The sequence below is a fragment of the Salvelinus fontinalis genome, chromosome 24 (assembly GCF_029448725.1).
Source record: "Salvelinus fontinalis isolate EN_2023a chromosome 24, ASM2944872v1, whole genome shotgun sequence".
NCBI classification, from domain to species: Eukaryota; Metazoa; Chordata; class Actinopteri; order Salmoniformes; family Salmonidae; genus Salvelinus; species Salvelinus fontinalis.
In genome coordinates, this window is record NC_074688.1 from 4,271,232 (window position 1) to 4,283,357 (window position 12,126).

General features: G+C 41.2%; 1 protein-coding gene across 5 annotated transcripts in view; it reads right to left on the reverse strand.

Annotated features, from left to right (window-relative positions):
* Positions 1-7,831, reverse strand: part of drd2a (dopamine receptor D2a) — a 33,980-nt gene extending 26,149 nt beyond the window's left edge. For 3 of the 5 annotated variants that reach the window (XM_055879438.1, XM_055879437.1, XM_055879436.1), the window contains exon 1: positions 7,409-7,830. The gene's annotated coding sequence lies outside the window, so the exon portion shown is untranslated. Of the gene's footprint in view, positions 1-7,373 lie in introns of all 5 variants that reach the window. The other 2 variants (XM_055879434.1, XM_055879435.1) reach the window with 2 other exon arrangements.
* Positions 7,832-12,126: the final 4,295 nt, after the last annotated feature.

The window sequence follows — 12,126 nt, forward strand, 5'->3', positions numbered from 1 at the left end:
ACAGCAGACTAAAAACAGTTGCACGCATTCGCGAATTGAGGTTTATTTCTTGTTCGGGCAAATTATTCAAAGCTCCATTTGTTATTTAATTTTAAAACGAAAATGCTTCATTGCATTTCAAAACATGAATGTCTCATATGCTGTGTGATGGCATGAACTAATTAATGATTGGTTGATTGATTGATAGATACAGTAGGCTATATTTTTGAAATATAGGCCTAAGGAAGTTACGCTATTAAGACTAAACAGGGCGCGCTCTTAGGCCTATAGCTCGATGGTGGTTATAAAAGGCTACTATAAAAAATGCAATAATGATAACGACATTACTTATTATTACAATGAGGATCATAATAATATTTGTAATAATAACAATAAGAGGGAGATGAAGAAAAAGGAGGGTATAGGAGCGAGAGCTGCGTGCATATTATGCGTGACAAACAGGTGCTGTGAGATTACAAAAAAAACGATACTGTTTGGAACAGTGTAAACAACACTTAATCAACTGTTCTAATGGGGGGAAAATATTGTAAAGCCTTTAAAAACAACCGAATCTGTGAAAATGCTTTATTTGACATTCTTCCGATGCACAAGGCTTGGTGCTCACGGAATCAGTAGGCTTTTAAACAAACACTCAAACAGGCAACAGAAGCAGGATCTGTCTGATTTCTGTAGATATATATGGATGCTTTATAAAGCCAGGCACATTTAACAGTTAGGCTATTGATTATAGATCTAATTAAGTTGGGGTTTCCACTCTCCTCAATTTTCTTGGCTAAGGCAAGGGCTGTTTCCTCGTCTCTGCTGCTGCTGCCTCCGCCGCGTTGTTCTCTATCCCAATATGCTGGTTAACTTTGATATCATGCACATAGCAACGTAGGGAAGGTGCCAATTCTACGACGCACTGAAGACTGTTTCAGAACCGTGGACAGCGACCGTCTCCAACGTGGGAGAAAGCACATGTGTTCTAAAACAACAATAGATTCATTAGTGTTGCACCATTATTTGTACATAATATAACCACATACAATTTCAGTATCACGTCTTAGAGTGATGGACTGTGCCATCCCAATGGCCTCCGCAATGGGTTAGACCACTGAGACAGGCGCAAATCATGTGTCGACCAGTCGACTAAATGGGGTCAGCCCTACCCTGTCCTACTTACTTATTGTGTTCTTTATATTTCTTCTTATTTCTCGTGTGGTTTTCTTATAGTATTACATTGTTATTGATTATTACATTGTTGGGTTTTGAGTTTGCAAGAAAGGCATTTCACTGTACCTGTCCATGTGACGTTAAAACTTGAAACTTGAAACTCAAACTGTGTGTAGGACGGTTCAATCCGAGCGAGAACAAGGACAAAATGATGAAAGGAGAGCCTATAGAGACTATGAATCACACACAGAAGTAATTACAGAGATATTATTGATTTAACAACACTAAACCTTTTAATGAATGAATGCCCGTTATGTTAAAAATGGGTACATGCTATTTCCAGATGTAAACCTTTAGTAAGAACATATTTGATTGGACCATTACTGTATCAAAGCCCACAGTAAAGGTTATACAGTAAGGTTTTGGACCAGTTTGGGGAAAAATTCCAAACTGCAATTCAAAAGCTATTTAAACTATACACACTCTAAGCCACACTGTGTAGTCTAACATTTAGATCTTCTTGAAACGTTTCTCGACTACAATCACAAAAAGAGAGGTTCTGCACTTCAACGCTGTGTCAATGTTGTTCCCTAGGTTTGTCAATGTCCCCAAACATCTGTTTGCGCCAAGGCTTTATCTAAAGCTAGTATTTCTGACTAAATGTCTAAAGGGACCAGCCCAGATCTAGTACCACGTTCACAGTTAATGGTCCTTTGACTGAACATGTCGCGCACCGAGATAATTGTTGAGAGATTTCATGTCTCTCAAGCACTTCTCTTCTCTCTTTCTCTCTTCCTTTCTTCCCCCTCTCGTTGTCTATCTGTGCACAATAGTCAGTCATTTGGACAATCGTTGTCTCGAACCTGTAGGTAGTTCCTTGTGGAGCCGAACGTGTATCTTTTTGTACATCTTTTACCTGTGCACTGGCATATACAGTTGAAGTCAGAAGTTTACATACACCTTAGCCAAATACATTTAAACTCAGTTTTTCACAATTCCTGAATTTAATCCTAGTAAATATTCCCTGTCTTAGGTCAGTTAGGATCACCACTTTATTTTAAGAATATCAAATGCCAGAATAAAGGTAGAGAGAATGATGTATTTCAGCTTTTATTTATTTCATCATATTCCCAGTGGGTCAGAAGTTTACATACACTCAATTAGTATTTGGTTGGATTGCCTTAAAATTGTTTACCTTGGGTCAAACTTTTCGGGTACCCTTCCACAAGCTTCCCACAATAAGTTGGGTGAATTTTGGCACATTCCTCCTGACAGAGCTGGTGTAACTGAGTCAGGTTTGTAGTCCTCCTTGCTCGCACACACTTTTTCAGTTCTGCCCACACATTTTCTATATGATTGAGGTCAGGGCTTTGTGATGGCCACTCCAATACCTTGACTTTGATGTCCTTAAGCCATTTTGCCACAACTTTGAAAGTATGCTTGGGGTCATTATCTATTTGGAAGACCCATTTGCGACCAAGCTTTAACTTCCTGACTGATGTCTTGAGATGTTGCTTCAATACATCCACATAATTTTCCTCCCTCATGATGCCATCTATTTTGTGAAGTGCACCAGTCCCTCCTGCAGCAAAGCACCCCCACAACATGATGCTGCCACCCCCCGTGCTTCCCGGTTGGGATGGTGTTCTTCGGCTTGCAAGCATCACCCTTTTTCCTCCAAACATAACAATGGTCATTATGGCCAAACAGTTCTATTTTTGTTTCATCAGACCAGAGGACATTTCTCCAAAAAGTACAATCTTTGTCCCCATGTGCAGTTGCAAACCGGAGTCTGGCTTATTTATGGCAGTTTTGGAGCAGTGGATTATTCCTTGCCGAGCGGCCTTTCAGGTTATGTCGATATAGGACTCGTTTTACTGTGGATATAGATACTTTTGTACCTGTTTCCTCCAGCATCTTCACAAGGTCCTTTGATGTTGTTCTGGGATTGATTTGCACTTTTTTCGCACCTGTACGTTCATCTCTAGGAGACAGAATGCGTCTCCTTCCTGAGCGGTATGACGGCTGCGTGGTCCCACGGTGTTTATACTCGCGTACTATTGTTTGTACAGATGAACCTGGTACCTTCAGGTGTTTGGAAATTGCTCCCAAGGATGAACCAGACCTGTGGAGGTCTACAATGTTTTTCTGAGGTCTTGGCTGATTTATTTTTATTTTCCCATGATGTCAAGCAAAAAGGCACTGAGTTTGAAGGTAGGCCTTGAAATACATCCACAGGTACACCTCCAATTGACTCAAATTATGTCAATTAGCCTATCAGAAGCCATGACATTATTTTCTGGAATGTTCCAAGCTGTTTAAAGGCACAGTCAACTTAGTGTATGTAAACTTCTGACCCACTGGAATTGTGATACAGTGAATTATAAGTGAAAGAATATGTCTGTAAACAATTGTTGGAAATATTACTTGTGTCATGCACAAAGTAGATGTCCTAACCGACTTGCCATAATTATGGTTTGTTAACAAGAAATTTGTGGAGTGGTTGAAAAACGAGTTTTAATGACTCCAACCTAAGTGTATTTAAACTTCCGACTTCAACTCTATATATAATGGTGTCACAGCATATGAACTAACAGGTTATAGAACAAACAACACAATTATCACAACACACACTGTAGGTTGCAATATGGAATTTTCTCCTGGCTTGGCTTCCCTGGTGATTTTACCCACGCACCACTACTGTACCTGTGATACTTCATCTTGCCACGCAGAAGTAACCATAGAGGATATCCACATGAATGTGTGCGTATGCCTGTGTGCATGGTTGTGCGCACGCGTGTGTGCATATGTGTGTGGAGAGAGCTTTGACAATTTAGCCTGACTGTGACTAAAGGAGCAAAACGTCTCCCAGGGGAGCATTGTCTCTTCCTAATCCTGCAGTGGATGAGAGCGAGATAGAGGGGGAGAAAGGATCTCCGCTTCTAAGCACCCAAAATAACCAAGACTGCTTGCTTACGATAAGGCGAGGATTTCACCGTGGACCATTTGTTTAAATAAGGTTTGTCAGGAAACATCTCAATCAAGTGTGTGACGCCAGATGTAGGACGTTTCGATCAGCTTAGGAGAAGAGTTCAAAGGGACTAAGGGCCAACTGAAGATTTACACAGGCATTTGCACAGTAGGGAAGGTTATCATGGGAAGATCTCAATTGCATACTCCTCGCATCCTCTCTCTTCTCTCCTCGTCTCCTTCTCAAAACCCATTGGACGAGAAAGACAGACGTCCCTCCCCTCTGACCTTCTCCTCCAATGAGTTTAGAGAAGGAGACGAGAGAGGACGTGAGGAGTAGGCAAAACGTTTCAATAAGAAGGGGTGTTATCCAGACAGTATCTAGTAGATGGTATTTTGGAAGCAGCAAATACTAGGGATACTGTACATCAGACCTGGGTTCAAATAACATTCGTTTTCTATAAAATAATTGAGCTGTGCTTGATTGAGCTTGCCTGGCACAATCGAACCAATGGAATATGTCCTAAAAGTGCAAATCCTGCCCAACTGGCACTCCAGACAATCAAACACTTTGAATTTGGAAGAAAACAAATGCTATTTGAACCCTGGTTTGCCTGAACATATAACACATGCCGTAAAATACATAACATGCTCATTCCTGGTCAGACACTTTTACGCCCCTCCATTATGTTGACATCGACAGCCCCTTAATGACCAGATACACCAGAAGACTGTAATCTGCACCATCATAAGTGGCCCATATCTTTTATAGGTTTTTGGACTTAATTGCCTCCTCCATCTCCTTTCCTTTCAGTGGTTATTGCTCACAAGAAATGTCCGACGGTTGACACACTCGGAAAAAGGGACCCGAAGTGGGAATATCATTCTAGTTGTTGGTTCCAAATTCCAATTCCAAAACAATTAAATGGTTGATATGTGAAAACCCCAATGCAATGAGCTTTCAATGTCACATAATGACTACCACACCAGAAAACTATGCCTTTAACGTGTTAATTATTTGAAGGTTGTTGTTATCGAAACTGAAGGTATGCAAACATAAGCCATGGTGTATTGGCAGACTACAGTACAAGTGTGTTGATGTCTCAACTATTCAATGGAGGTCTTCATAAATAATGGGAGACAGCTAGCTATCTGTCAGGGGGACATCTGCTGAAGCCTACAGTCTACCTCCAAACAAACCAGCCATGACTCAAGCATGTAAACAAAGCCAGATTGGTTCTAAGAAGTAGAACATTCTCGTTCAGAAACAGCTAGGGTAGGCCATCTATACGCAGGGTGTCCGAAACTCAGTCCTGCCCCCCTGGTATTTTCCCTTGCACTACACAGCTGATTCAAATAACCAACTCATCAAGCTCATCAAGCTTTTTCGGCAAGGACCGAGTTTGGGATCTATAGGGTAATTTCAGCAGCTTGGATTGCCATCAGCAGCACAAGAGTGAGATACAGTACAGAGTAACCAGAGAGCTAAGAGGATCATATTGAGATGGTATGGAGCTATAAGCTTCTGACCTGCCAGTAAGCAAGGCAATGGACAGCACAAACAGAAATAATCATAAATGTAGCATAACATAGCTTGATAAGACCAAAAATCACCGCAATCCAGATGCAATAATGGTTGTTATTTTTTGTGGCTTAAATAATTATAGCACACAGTGTGTACGTTTACTCCCGTCTCTCCGCCGTTTGCATTTAAGGATGTTCCTCTGCAGTTGGAGAGTATTGAGTCATTTACATTTTTTGGCACCATTCAGGCTAATTGGTATTTCTCGGTAATTGTGTAATTGTTTTAAATATGTACCCAAAAGCCTGTCGGCATTTTGTGCTGAAAAAAGTTCATTATTAAAATGAGCAACGATGAAAATAACAATTGTTATCATCATTGTCATTGTCATCTTTGGTCAAGGGTACAAATGCCGCCTGTGGATCACACCTTATTTTTCATTTCTCATCTAATAATTGACTTGTGTGAGACAAAACGATGTTTTAGCACTGCTTTAGCTAAATCAGATTTATTTTTAAACAGATAAAAAAATAGACCTTATGGACCAGTGGGGACTGAAGAGACACACACACACAGGCACAGCCACATGCATACACACACGATAACATACGCACTTACACACATGTGCACATGGATTTTGTGTTGTAGATATGTGGTTGTAGAGTAGCGGCCTGAGGGCACACACCTACGGTGTTGTGAAATGTATTGTAAATGATACAACTGCTTTCATTTTGCTGGACCCCAGAAAGAGTAGATGCTGCCTTGGCTAGTAGATAATAAATACAAATACAAAAATTGTATAGTATAGAGTATAGTCAAAACACAACCCCTTACATGTATAACCCGCATTGATTTAGATATATCCTACTGTATAATGTATACACCAATATTTTATATGCTAAGGCAATACATTTAAGAAATACTAAATATGGTGCTGCTGTTCTCAGAGTCTGTTTATAGGAACAAGAAGCTGCATGAGAAGAACAGGCAGTTCCTTCATAGGATCACAAACACAAATCCAACGATATCCATCTATGGAGCAGAGCAGACCATAAACATTCAATAAGTCTTTAAATGGCTTACTAGTGGTGAGTGCGTGTACAACTCATCCGTTTGCTTTGCCCTTTCATCGAGGCCTTTGAAGAAGACCAACAGGCAACCTTTTCATGCTGTATTATACCTGGGACATATTACACAGAAAGTATCCCTAAATCTACAAAAATTGATGCAGAGAGCATTTCAAACAAACAAACACACACACACACGCGCTCGCTCGCAGGCACGCACGTATGCACACACACACACCACAAACTTAAGCAAGCGGACTCATACATATTTATGCATGCAGGCACGCTCGCAAAAGCACACGCATAATAACGCACGTAGGCACGCATGCAAATACACGCGTGAAACGTTATAGCCTGGAGCACATAATTGAGTTGATCATGAAATGAGCACTGCCATACAGCATATGGTCTAACAGAATAAATTACTCAATACCTAATCAATTTATAAAATTGAGGCGTGCGCAAATGGTTACTAATTGAAAACTTAAGTGGGTGAATCATTCACTACATGCAAAAAAAACGAATAACTATATTATGATCTTGAAATATCACTTTAATTAAGCAACTGGATCTAGTCTACACTTTCCTTCATAGTGCAGGCATCGGGTAGCCTATGTCTACTCTTAAATGTGGACACCGTGTCAATTTCATGAGAATTATACCTGTGTTTAGGTGTCAGAGCAAGATATGCTCTTACCTTCACGCCATAAGTTTGATTGAGTCACTGCTCTTATAGGGATCCGTCTTTTAAATCCAACGATATCCAAATTCACCGCTTTTGATATCCTCTGTTGGGCTTGAACATTTTGCTCAAGGTTCTCAAATTGTTTATCGACTCTGGCTGTTCAGAAGCAAAGGAGAAGTTGTGCCACCAAAGGCACTACCATATGGTCTGATGAACGCGCTTCACAAAAACATGGTTTTATAATATCCTACTCAAGCTCTTTTTTTTTTACTTAAATATTTGACTTAAGATTCAGGCTATCTTAATTCAGCCTCTTTGGTGGCGTGTAGCCTATGTGTGAGAGCAGCGAAATATCCGTCTCCTCCTCGCTCCGTTTACCCACTACGCACGAGGTAACCTTCAACACTGACAGTGGAACAGTCGCTCCAACTATTGGGAGCAGAAATTCAGACTGTGTATCATTAAGGCGGGGCTAGTTCTTAAACCTTTGAAAAAAAGCATAACTGCATTTTTCTCCTAAAATGAACACAGGTATCTTTAGTTTATGTAGTATACCGGACAAATCTGACTTTTTGGTGGGGGAAATTCTATAGATTTTTTTTTAAGGAGATGTATAGGCTATCCAAAATTAAGCAAATAAATCATGACCTTTCATTTATCCAACTACGGATATCACACAAATGTTGGTGTAAACATTTTGAAAAAACTGACTTATTGCATCTTTAAATATATGTTAAGGAGTCCCAAATAGTATTAAGTCAGACAATGATAGAGATGCCTGCAAGTTGTTAATCAACACTCGGCTATTTAAGTTGTCAAGTAAAGGTGTGAAACAAGTTTAACATGACCAATGATCTATTCACACCTCAGTTGAGAGACAATGCCAACAATTACAGGTGGGTGTCTTGGATCACAAGGTCAGCTTTCATATTTCATGTGAAAATAAAAGTGCATATTAACCAAACGATGTATTACAAATGATATGAATAAAAGGGACCAGGTGAGTGTTTCAACAAAGTTGAAAAGTGCAGACTAAAACCCCTTTAGAGAACCATGCTCCAGTCAGCTGTACTTTCCCCACACATCTAGGGCCTCCCGGGTGGAGCAGTGGTCTAGGGCTACATGCTGCGCCACCAGATTCTCTGGGTTCGTGCCCAGGCTGGGCTGGGTTCGCGCCCAGGCTCTGTCGCAGCCGGCCGCAACCGGGAGGTCCGTGGGGCAACGCACAATTGGCATAGCGTCGTCTGGGTTAGGGAGGGTTTGGCCGGTAGGGATATCCTTGTCTCAGTATGTAAAATGTATGCACTCTACTGTAAGTCGCTCTGGATAAGAGCGTCTGCTAAATGACTAAAACAAAAACACACACACACACATACTTATGCATGTTAACAAACACATGTACTTATGCACACACACACACACGTAAGGCAACTGGAAGTATTCTCTAAAGAACAAAATAAAGCCTTTTTCTAAATACTTCAATTGCTTTCTAATATGCCACTCTTACTGTAAAAGGCTTTTTACCATCCCTTAGGATTACAGAGGTTCCTACATGTAGATTATATGGCTGTGCTGTATTTTGAATGCTTATGTATATATACACTGCTCAAAAAAATAAAGGGAACACTAAAATAACACATCCTAGATCTGAATGAATGAAATATTCATATGAAATACTTTTTTCTTTACATAGTTGAATGTGCTGACAACAAAATCACACAAAAATGATCAATGTAAATCAAATTTATCAACCCATGAAGGTCTGGATTTGGAGTCACACTCAAAATTAAAGTGGAAAACCACACTACAGGCTGATCCAACTTTGATGTAATGTCCTTAAAACAAGTAAAAATTAGGCTCAGTAGTGTGTGTGGCCTCCACGTGCCTGTATGACTTCCCTACAACGCCTGGGCATGCTCCTGATGAGGTGGCGGATGGTCTCCTGAGGGATCTCCTCCCAGACCTGGACTAAAGCATCCGCCAACTCCTGGACAGTCTGTGGTGCAACGTGGCGTTGGTGGATGGAGCGAGACATGATGTCCCAGACGTGCTCAATTGGATTCAGGTCTGGGGAACGGGCGGGCCAGTCCATAGCATCAATGCCTTCCTCTTGCAGGAACTGCTGACACACTCCAGCCACATGAGGTCTAGCATTGTCTTGCATTAGGAGGAACCCAGGGCCAACCGCACCAGCATATGGTCTCACAAGGGGTCTGAGGATCTCGTCTCGGTACCTAATGGCAGTCAGGCTACCTCTGGCGAGCACATGGAGGGCTGTGCGGCCCCCCAAAGAAATGTCACCCCACACCATGACTGACCCACCACCAAACCGGTCATGCTGGAGGATGTTGCAGGTAGCAGAACGTTCTCCACAGCATCTCCAGACTCTGTCACGTCTGTCACATGTGCTCATGTGCTCAGTGTGAACCTGCTTTCATCTGTGAAGAGCACAGGGCGCCAGTGGCGAATTTGCCAATCTTGGTGTTCTCTGGCAAATGCCAAATGTCCTGCACGGTGTTGGGCTGTAAGCACAACCCCCACATGTGGACGTCGGGCCCTCATACCACCCTCATGGAGTCTGTTTCTGACTGTTTGAGCAGACACATGCACATTTGTGGCCTGCTGGAGGTCATTTTGCAGGGCTCTGGCAGTGCTCCTCCTGCTCCTCCTTGCACAAAGGCGGAGGTAGCGGTCCTGCTGCTGGGTTTTTGCCCTCCTACGGCCTCCTCCACGTCTCCTGATGTACTGGCCTGTCTCCTGGTAGCGCCTCCATGCTCTGGACACTACGCTGACAGACACAGCAAACCTTCTTGCCACAGCTCGCATTGATGTGCCATACTGGATGAGCTGCACTACCTGAGCCACTTGTGTGGGTTGTAGACTCCGTCTCATGCTACCACTAGAGTGAGAACACCGCCAGCATTCAAAAGTGACCAAAACATCAGCCAGGAAGCATAGGAACTGAGAAGTGGTCTGTGGTCACCAACAGCAGAACCACTCCTTTATTGGGGGTGTCTTGCTAATTGCCTATAATTTCCACCTTTTGTCTATTCCATTTGCACAACAGCATGTGAAATATATTGTCAATCAGTGTTGCTTCCTAAGTGGACAGTTTGATTTCACAGAAGTGTGATTGATTTGGAGTTAGATTGTGTTGTTTAAGTGTTCCCTTTATTTTTTTGAGCAGTGTATATATTCCTAAATTCAATGACAATCTTTCTATCCAGATGTCTATTTTTTAGACCCCTATTTTTGTAGGCTTTAAATGCACCAAAGATTTCTCAAATTGAAAGATTTCTCAAATTTACTATATGTCATCATGAAGATACCTTAATGCTATTTATCAAGTTTATTCTGCTGATCTGTGTATTTGTATATGTATTTGTATGTACGGTACATTCGGAAAGTATTCAGACCCCTTGACTTTTTCCACATTTTGTTACGTTAATAGCCTTATTCTAAAATGGATTAAAACGTTTTTTCCCCCCTCATTAATCTACACACAATAACCCATAATGACAAAGCAATAACAGGTTTTTAGGAAACTTTAGCAATTTTATAAAAAAATATATATATATCACATTTACATAAGTATTCAGACTTTTTATTCAGTACTTTGTTGAAGCACTTCAAGCTCTGTCAGGTTCGATGGGGTGCATGGCTATTTTCAGGTCTCTCCAAAGAAGTTTAATTGGGTTCAAGTCTGGGCTCTGGCTGGGCTACTCAAGCACATTCAGAGACTTGTCCCAAAGCCACTCCTGCGTTGTCTTGGCTGTGTGCTTAGGGTCGTTGTCCTGTTGGTAGTTGAACCTTTGCCCCAGTCTGAGGTCCTGAGCACTCTGGAGGAGGTTTTCATCAAGGATCTCTCTGTACTTTGCTCCGCTCATCTTTCCCTTAATCCTGACTAGTCTCCCAGTCCCTGCCACTGAAATCGTCCCCACAGCATGATGCCTTTACCACCATGCTTCATAGAAGGGATGGTGCCAGGTTTCTTCCACACGGTGCCAGGTTTCTTCCAGACGTGACGCTTGGCATTCAGGCCAAAGAGTTCAATCTTGGTTTCATCAGACCAGAGAATCTTGTTTTCGCTTTTTCGTTTTAAGGCATTGTGTGAAGATTGAAGAGGAAGAAAATGTTGTATTTAATCAATTTTAGAATAAGGCTGTAACGTAACAAACGTGGAAAAAGTCGAGGGGTCTGAATACTTTCAAATACTTAAAAAAAGACCATTATGTACCGCCCTCCCATAGGTGTGGGCAATTGTAGTTATCACCTAGGAACCTGAATATAAAAAACAATGGCTTTGGCACTTTTTTAATACTCTGATGACGGCATACAGTAACAGGCAAAACGTGTTAGCCTTTCCGGACGAAAATAAATAGGTGAAACGAGGAGACGTCTTTTAGTCCTTTTTAAAATAAACTTTCTGGAGTGCTGCATTTGCCTACAAATACAATGACTGGCATATAATATTAGAACATGTAGAATGGAATCTTTAAATAGTATAGTAAGTATCAGTGGTGGAAAAGTACCCAATTGTCATACTTGAGTAAAAGTAAATAATGCCTTAATAGAAAGTTACTCAAGAAAAAGTAAAAGTCACCCACCCACTTTTTCAGTAAAAGTCTTTGGTTCTAAATATGCTTAAGTATCAAAAGTAAATGTAATTGATAAAATATACTTAAGTATCAAAAGTAAAGTAAAAGTATAAATGATTTAAAATTCCTTGT